The sequence below is a fragment of the Corvus hawaiiensis genome, chromosome 3 (assembly GCF_020740725.1).
Source record: "Corvus hawaiiensis isolate bCorHaw1 chromosome 3, bCorHaw1.pri.cur, whole genome shotgun sequence".
NCBI classification, from domain to species: Eukaryota; Metazoa; Chordata; class Aves; order Passeriformes; family Corvidae; genus Corvus; species Corvus hawaiiensis.
The window spans coordinates 87,536,587-87,545,441 of NC_063215.1; the positions used below are offsets into that span (position 1 = coordinate 87,536,587).

Sequence of the window (8,855 nt, forward strand, 5' to 3'; positions counted from 1 at the left end):
GTTGTAACTTCAATGATATATAAAGGTACCTATTTTGTGTGTGCAATGCAGGCACACCTAAACTGAGCAGGACCGTCAGTGCACTTTCCACTAATAGCACATGTTTGATCACAGAGCACAAAGCCTACATGAATTTGGACTCTATTCCTTCCCACTGAGCTGAAGTTGAAAGCAGTCCACTGAGAGCAATAAAATTTGCAGGCTTGCTTTGGGTTCTGTAGTCAGTGGCTTCATCTCTGTGGCTTCACTTGCAACCAAATTTTAATTTATCTTACAAAGCACAGTGATTTGTGAGATAAATTAAAAACTGCAGTGTAAATTCCATGTGGCAGTCGTAGAATGCTTTACAGAGTAGCTTTCACTTTTAGATCTCTCTCAGATCCTTCTTCACTCCCAAAACAGAGAAAAGAGGACAATTAGCTTCTTTGACTAGAAGCAAGACAGAGCCTGTGATTATACTAGGCATGCTCTGGTAGATGGTAAGAGTTAAAACAAAGCAGGTCTTTGTTTCCTACCATGGCTAACTTGATTCCTGAAGTGATGGTGGTGTGTGGGAAAGGGGACTGCTAAGAACGCCACAGTGGCAGAGGCAGAGTTAGGAATGCAGGAATCTGGGGACACGGCAGAAACTTTGGATTTTTTACAACAAATGTGCAGTTTCCAGATGTGAATGCCATCCATATCCGAATAAGGTATATATTGCCTGTATTTCTGTTGCAAAATACTTAAAATGCTTTTTTCCTTTTGTTTCAAAATGCCTACAAACCCTCCTTCTGCCCCTCTCTGTCTGTGCTGGGCTGGGTTGATATGCTCCTGTCCCCACAGCTCTGGGCTGTGGCAGTGACCGAGATGGGGCTGGAACTGCCAGACCTCTTTTAGAGCTCCAGGATCAGGAGCCAGCAGAGAAGTGTCTGGCAGTGACAACACAGCATTCAGCTGTGCAACACTCCTATCCTCCTAATGCATTTCACACTCAGCAGATTGAATTGCTTTGGTCTTGTCATTTCTTTTTCTTCCAGCAAACAAAACTTTTTTCCTCCCTTTTCCTTGACAAAGAGTTTTGCCATATGCTCCAAATCAATTGCAACTTTTCTGATGCTTTGTTACAGCCCACATCTTGGGCTGCATTCAAAAAAAAAAACCAGCTTAAGCATTTCTGTTTCTGCTCCAACCGAACTAAAATTGAAACATTCTGCTCATTAATTCAAGGGTTAATATCTTATCACTCCTTTCTTACTCTGAATTAACTAGGACTGTACCAATTCCTTGCTGTAACTGACATACCTGTCTGACACATTTTTGTCTTTCTGCATGGATAGTTGTCATGAATAGAAAAGAATTTGCTCATATTCATTCACCGATTAACATTATTTGTTAACTTAAGTTTTACTTCTCCAATTATCTTAATTTGATTTGATGCTGCACTTCATGCAGTTCTGTCCCTTCCTATGTGCTGCCACTACACACTGTGTGCTGTACTCACATGGACAGCCAGGCCAGTCAGTTGAAGAAGAAGAAACAAAAGCTTTTTATTGATAAAACTCATTTTAAGCAGGAGCAGTTCTCATGTGAGCATCCCCTTGTCAGCATCACTGTGGCCCATAGAATGGGCAGAGGTGGGGCTGCCCTCTGCTTTCAGCAGCAATGGGATCTTAGATCAAATTCAGCTTCCTGAATCTAGCAAATAGTTTCCAGACTACACTACTGTAGGTGTTACTTAGGGCACAAGGCATCCATATCCCATACTAACGCCTAGTGAGGACGCATTTATAGCAGTAGAACAGTCATACATTCACATATTATGAACCACCTATTGCCTGCACTGACACAGGCACTTTGGGAAATAATTGAGTCACCCCCATGGATATCTGCTGGCACAGCACATAGTGGTGAGGAATCATGCCCCTTTCCTTCCCCCAGACCATAAAAGCAAACCCACAGAAATCTGCAGGGTACTTCAGGATGTGATTTACTCAGAGAGATGGGAATAAGAAGGCAAATATTCAGAGCATGAAAATGTCATCGTTTAGGTTTGACCCAAGATTTCTACTACCCCGCTTTGTTCCCTCCCCCTCTTCCTCCAAGGGCACAGGCCACTGGAGAGGTCACTCTGTACCAGGGGATGGGAAGAAGCGATGTCAATGCAGTCCCTCATGCTCTGTGTCCAGCCCTGATGTACCGTGAGTATTGTATTCCCCAGCCAAAATGTGTTTTACAGGTACCTGGCTGCTACTTTTGAGATGGGTTTCATGAAACCTTCCAGTTATTTGATATGGTTGGGTTTTTTCATTCCATTTTTTCAATGCAGTTGTTCTGAGAATATAAAATTGCATTTTCAAGATCTATATTATCTGGTATTTGCTGGAAATTTACTTTGTTTCCATTAAACTACTTGAATCTGCTTGTGAGAATTTTCATGGAAAGCAAAAGAGAAGGTATGCAAGCCCAGAAGAAAGAATGGAAGATGAAATCACACCTCTGCTCATATAGATGCAATTAAAAAAGAATTAGAAAAATCAGGGGAAGAAATTAAAAAAAAAAGAAAATTAATCCTTTGGGTTTTCTAGTTTATTTAAATCAGCTAATTAGTTTATACACATTAGGTACGTCTGCATTAGGAAGATTGTCAGTATAACTATCCTGGTATAATTATATTCATGGGTAAAATCAATTTAAACGTTGAAAGGAAAGGCTAAAGCATATTTTTCCTCTACTACTGCAGGTTTGCATTTGCACTGTAAGAGCATATGCAGCCAAAGTAACCTAACTTAGTTCAATTTACATCATGTGATAGAAAGCTGTTACTGTCACCTTTTAAATCATAGTAGCTTGTTTAATAGCCTTAGTACTCGCCTTAGGTAAAATAGATTAAATACCTTCCTTATGTTAGTCCTTGAAGACAGCATAGGAATATTATATGACTGCAAGCAGAAGAAAACAACTCTTCTGAGAGGAGGGAAAATGTAAGCCATTCACTGGAAAATTTGAGGGCAGATGAATATGGCAGACAAAACTCAGGAGGAGATGGGTATTTTCCCCACCTCTTTGACTCAACACCCGTCTTAACCCAATTGTTCCCATGGAGCTAAAGCCTACAGAACAGACTCTACAGATTATCTTAACTCTCTCTATCTGGAGTGCCAGGAGTTAAGTTCTTGAATTTGGTATAGTACCTTTGCTTCTGGAGACACAGGACCCATAGAAATATTATCACTTCAAAGAGATCAGCAGCTCAAAAAAAGGATGAGCTGAAATGACAATGAGGCTATGGGGTGAATCTGCACCCAACTGAGTGAGCAAAGGCAGATGTTATTCAGGCTCATCTCAGATTATTCCATTTATAAGGCACAAAGCCCTGAGTAGCCAGGCTCTTCATTTCAGTTCAGTATTTGTTTCCAATGGCTGTTTCCATAAATTTGCAACTTGCAGAGGGTAAAGCAGGTATTCAGCCCAATTGCATAGCTTGAGGTTTAACTCCTTCCAACTCCTTCCAGTCTCGAAGGGCTTTGTTCCACAAATGTCTCTATGTTCTTAATGTCACTACACTCTTAAGGCAATTTACACATTGTAATTGCAGATGCACTGCACAAGTGTAAAGAGGGAGCTACACCAGTACAAATTCCCAATTTTCTAGATGAACATTTAGAAATTTTAGTCTACCCTAGGCAGGTTATGAATACTTTAACCAGACATGCAATATATTGTTTTTTACCAGACAAATGCTTATGCCCTAAATAAAGCTGCCTGACACCAAGATAAACTTTATTGCTTCTCAAGCCAAAATTAACTGTGCAGCACTTTCAGTTGATATCTTTGTATTTGTGATAAAGGGTGGGGAAAGGTCGCTCGCCTTGACTATACAAATACAGTAAATTCCTATTACTAAGAAGCCCTTGCTCATTGAACTGCTTTTTCTTCAATGCAATGCTTGTTATCCTGGTGAGATTTTTTTTGCTTCAGTGTAGATAAGGTTTTATCATCCTTCTCTTGAGTGCCAAATGTCAGGGCAATTGCAATTAACCCTTTGTTGGCTAAAGGCAGCTGTGGGATGTGTCCCTACAATTTCCAATTTTTCATAAGCATCAAAGCTGGAGAAGGAAATGGGTCTCTGCCTGTAAGCAATAACAAACATGGAAGAGGAATGCTGTTTATTTGGTGCAGCTGGAAAGAATGAAGATGATCATCTTTCTTTATCCCTTTCAGGAATTCAGACTGCTGTTAGGTAACAAGAAAACTATGCTAATAATTTTCCACGTAAGTAAGCAAGCATTTCACCACTGATGCTGCAATGGGCTTCTCTACTGCTGCCAAATTGCACAGGTAATGAATAAAGCTTGTACAGTGATTCCAGATCCACAGAGAAACTTTTTTGCCTAACTATACTGTAGCAATTAAAGCATTTGAAGATGCTTAGCAGAGGACTCTTCAGTTATGGCGATTTTTTTGTTTAACAGAAATAACATAACTTATATGTTTTAGCTTTAAGACAAAATCCATCACTAGGCTATATTCCTTCTCTTGCTTAGAATACATTCCTTTTTACACCATTAGATGTAAACCTTGAGTTTCTCCTCTTAGGATGTGATTCCCAAAAGTAATGTTTTAGTTTCTTTACTCCACTCTCTAGTTGCACTGGACTTGGGGCTGGGAGTGGCTCCCAGTGTCAGGGCATCTGGACATTGGAAGCAGCATTGTGCTTCAAGGATTCAGCCCTTGCCCACTTGCAGTGACGAGGGTGTCTCTAGACAGGCCGGTGCAGGTGATCCCAGGGCTGCTCCGCCTGCTTCCCAAGCTGCCAGGACACGAGCCAGTTCTGGCACAGAGGGGACAGCCTTAGTGTGGTACTCACATCTGAGCTCAGATGCTCTGCTCTCAGCAAGGCTTGTGTGCTCAGGGGCAGGACTGTGCTAACATGCCTGCTCGGCTTCTGGTTTAGGTCTGGCAGCCAGAAGAGGCCATGGGGATAGCAGATGTGTGGGTGTCTGCACTGGAATGGAGCTGTGCTTCAGTTTATGGCTAATTCTAAAGGATTCATTTTCAGAAGGACCTGGGAAGACTGACAGACTTATTTAGGTTGAGGCAGACAGAGATTTTACTCCTATCCACAATATAAACACCATGAGTATAGAAAAGCAATGTGGTGTGGGGCAATGTAGTCAGTAGACCAACCCATGAGCAAGTCATGTGGGCACCACTGCTAGGACACTGAGGCATGGAAGGGAGAGTCTAACAGTGAGTTATGGGAGAGCCAGTGGAATCTCCAAAGGGATTTTAATGGAGGTCCTGAAGAAAAGGATCATTGTAGGCAGGAAAAAGTGCTAATCATGAAATGTTTTTTGTCATTCCAGAAGGTAAAACAGCAATCAAGTTTCAGGAACCCAAGATATCCCTTATATATTGTGAAGGGCTAAGGATGTAAGAGAAAAACTGCAAGGGGAAAAGTTGATGGACTCTGTTATTCCATTTAACATGCAAAAAAAGCCTCATTTGTGGATAACAACCTTGGTTGGGTACTTCTGTAGCCTCAAACAATGCTGCTCCAAAAAACTCCGCATGCCATCTGCTCTACACTCCACCTGGGACCACAGATCTTTCTACCATACTCCACAACAAACTTCTGTGGGGAAGACCACAACACAAACTGTGCCATAGGGAGACATCACGGTATCAAAGAGAGTTACTAGTAACCTGGATATATTAGATAAACAATATGTAGAAGATTTAGGAGTGTGGCCCTACATTACAGGAGAAGACAAGGTAGATAGATAGATAGATAGATAGATAGATAGATAGATAGTTTTTGGCATGTTGATCCAAGGGAAAGTTCTTTCCAAACTCCATGTTTGGTAATTAGTAGATCTTAGTCAGATGCTGGGGGCATTTGGCTTTTCCAGTGCCAATACCACTGGGAGTAATAGGGCATGCCAGTAGAAGCAGAGACTTCCCACAGCCAAGTGATGGGAATGGGGAAAATTCTGAAATGGGAAAACAGAACTGTTATGCACCTCTCTGACATACAAGGAGAACTAAGGGCAAATGCAGTATTTTCCATCATTTCCTGCAGACGTTTGAAGCATTTGAAACAGGATCCACCTTATTCTCTGCCTATAGCTGTTTGGCAAAATGGGACACTGTTGCAAGCACTACTGTAACACAACTCTGTATCATGGTACAGCTCTTAAAACAAGGCATGTTTTTCCCTCAGGACCTTTGTCTGACAGACAGTCTCACTATCATAGGAACAGCCCACATCTTTTCCTTATCTCTCCTGAGTCAGCATGGCCAGCCAGTAACTCAGCACTGACCCCACCTTCAGCTGGGACTGGGTGTTGTTTCAGTGGCACCATCTGCCCAGCCACAGAACAGGCGCTGCAGCAATGAACCCGTCAGCCTGGGGTGCTCCTGCCCTGATCCCTTCCATTTCCAGATGCTCCTTCATACCAGCCCCTCCACAGCCGTTCATGGGGTTGTGCCGGGAACCACAGCACTGAAGGACATCTCTGTAAAAAGAGCTCTCTGTGGGAAGGGAGGGATGCACCCATTTACAACTCATTTCCATTCAGTGGCCTAGCTCATGGCTTGGCCATGAGTGTCAGCATGAGAGAGGGACCAGTCTGCAGAGGTGTGGGGATGGTGATCCCCAGACTGTAACAGGGCAGGGCCATTTCTACCTGGTACAGGTAAAGATGACCCAGAACTCTGTCACCAGAGTGCTTATCCTGCTCTATGATGGTCTCTCTGCTCCTGTTTCTTCCAACTACAACAGGAAAAGGCGGAAGGAAATTGCTAATGTTCATGTTGTCAGCAGGTGCAAATTTGTAAGAAAGAGGCAAAGACTTGTCAAGGATCTCTTACATACTGTTAATTACTTATTTTTGAATGACTATAAATAAATAGCCTAAACTCCCACTACCAGGTTGAGAATAATCTTGCATTTTCTTATAGGAGGAATGACTTTGCTCATGGTTTTATGTGGAGGGTTTCGAGGGTTTCATTACACATGGGCTGAGGTAGAATGCAAGAAAAATTAACTAATCTAATCTGGGTGTGAGAGTGGGAAGGGAACAGCAAGCTCTAAACAAAAAGGTGTATCATTTTGACAAATACTGTGATGCTGCAGAGATTTAGTTAAACACTGCAATTCTGCATAAGGACATTCTGACATTGCCTTATGTCTTGTTTTCTCTGGATGTATGCCACAGAAGACAGATATAAAATAAACCTACACTTGCCAGTACTGGAGGTTGGAATGAAATAAGACACAACATCATCCTAACTTCAGTTCAAAACTGCAAAATCTTTGAAAGATACATGCTTTAATTCTCATGTATATCAGGAAACTGTATCTTCATGTGGAATCTGATTAGTTCTTGATACGGTTAAGACATAGCTTGATCTTTCATGAAATACTTCTGTGTAGTATATTTTAACCAGGTATCTTAGTACAGCTATTGCATAATCTACATCTATAGAATAACCTAACTAAAATAAATCCACAATCTTATTTGTGCTATAACCATGTTTGGTGCAGTGTGTGTGAAGTGACTTACAGGTCTGTCAGCTGAAAAACTGAAAAATAGACCTACAGTATGGTAGATTTTTTGGTCTGTAATTCACAGGGAGAATGAGCAAAACAAGGAAAGACAAAGTCCCAGCATGCTATTCCATGGTCAATTAACATGCAATATTGTTTTGCTTGGGTGATGGCTGCTGACAACTGTGTGGTTGCAATAGCTGGGTGGTCTTTTTTCAGCTTATATAAATAAACACTGCAAATTCTGATATGGCTGGACCAGAGTCAGTATAAATGCCATCCTCATAAGAGAAAATACAGGATGCTTGCATTGTTGGCAGGCACTTCTCAGGCTGGGCTTTCCTGTTATGGTAATTCCACTTTCAGGGTACATAGTCATGGACCTAAAACCACTGTAGGCTTGGAATGTGAGGCACTGAACTAATCTTACTCTCTTTGCTGGCTCAAGGATGTTCAAAATGTTTTGAAGGAGTAGCTTAGCAGGTAAAATCTGCTCTTCTACAACTAATCTGCCCAAAATAGTATCCTGAACTCATGATTTATCCATATCAAATGTGCACTGCCATATGATCCTGCAGAGCACAGAAACTGGTATTGATGGACAGTCAACTGCAGCTTCCTTGTTCCAGCTCAACTAGAAGATGGACAGTGCAGTTTACCCCCCTTTCAGCCCAGATTCCATTTGAATTAATGAAGGAGCATTTTGGAGAGTGGAGTGGCACTTGGGTAAACAACCTCAAAGGTGAAATGTGGCTCACTGACTAAGAAAGGCATACTCAGAGGAAGGAAAAAAGAAGTCAAGGCAGACTTGAAAAGGTTATCTCTATTAGGTAGGGATGCAGATAGACACCTATCTTAAGCACTGTATAATATCTGAAAATAAAAAAAACCTGGAGATGAGAACTGTCAGGACTGGTAGGTGAAATTAGGATTCAGATTCCTGTTCATTGGCTGATCAGATTTCAAAGTGACTTTACACTCAGGAACATAGTTCTGCTATTTTGGCAGACTCCTGGCACAAGAATGAAAGTTGTTTCCTTAATATGAAGACAGCAAGAGGAAAATTGCTTGAGATGCTGGAAGCTTGGCTTCACTGCTTGTTTTCGGGGTATTTGTAACATTAAGCACTTCACTGTCTGGGGTCCCTCTACAATCAGTGGAGATAAGGACTTCTGCTCTCCATCACTCTGAAAGAGCTTATCTTTCCCTAGTGACCACAAAGAAAGCCCAAGAAGATGAACTAACTGACTTCAGCTGTAGTTCACATTACAAAGAGTTTCACAGCTATTCTGGTTTTAAGTATCATCTCCTTCCTCTCCTT

At 41.6% G+C, this 8,855-nt stretch overlaps 1 long non-coding RNA gene across 1 annotated transcript; it reads left to right on the top strand.

The window, feature by feature from the left end:
* Nucleotides 1-522: 522 nt before the first annotated feature.
* Nucleotides 523-7,693, top strand: LOC125324237. Its single transcript, XR_007202883.1, has 4 exons — nt 523-692; nt 2,086-2,180; nt 4,204-4,320; nt 5,349-7,693. It is a non-coding gene; the product is annotated as an uncharacterized LOC125324237 (long non-coding RNA).
* The last annotated feature ends 1,162 nt before the right edge of the window (nt 7,694-8,855 follow it).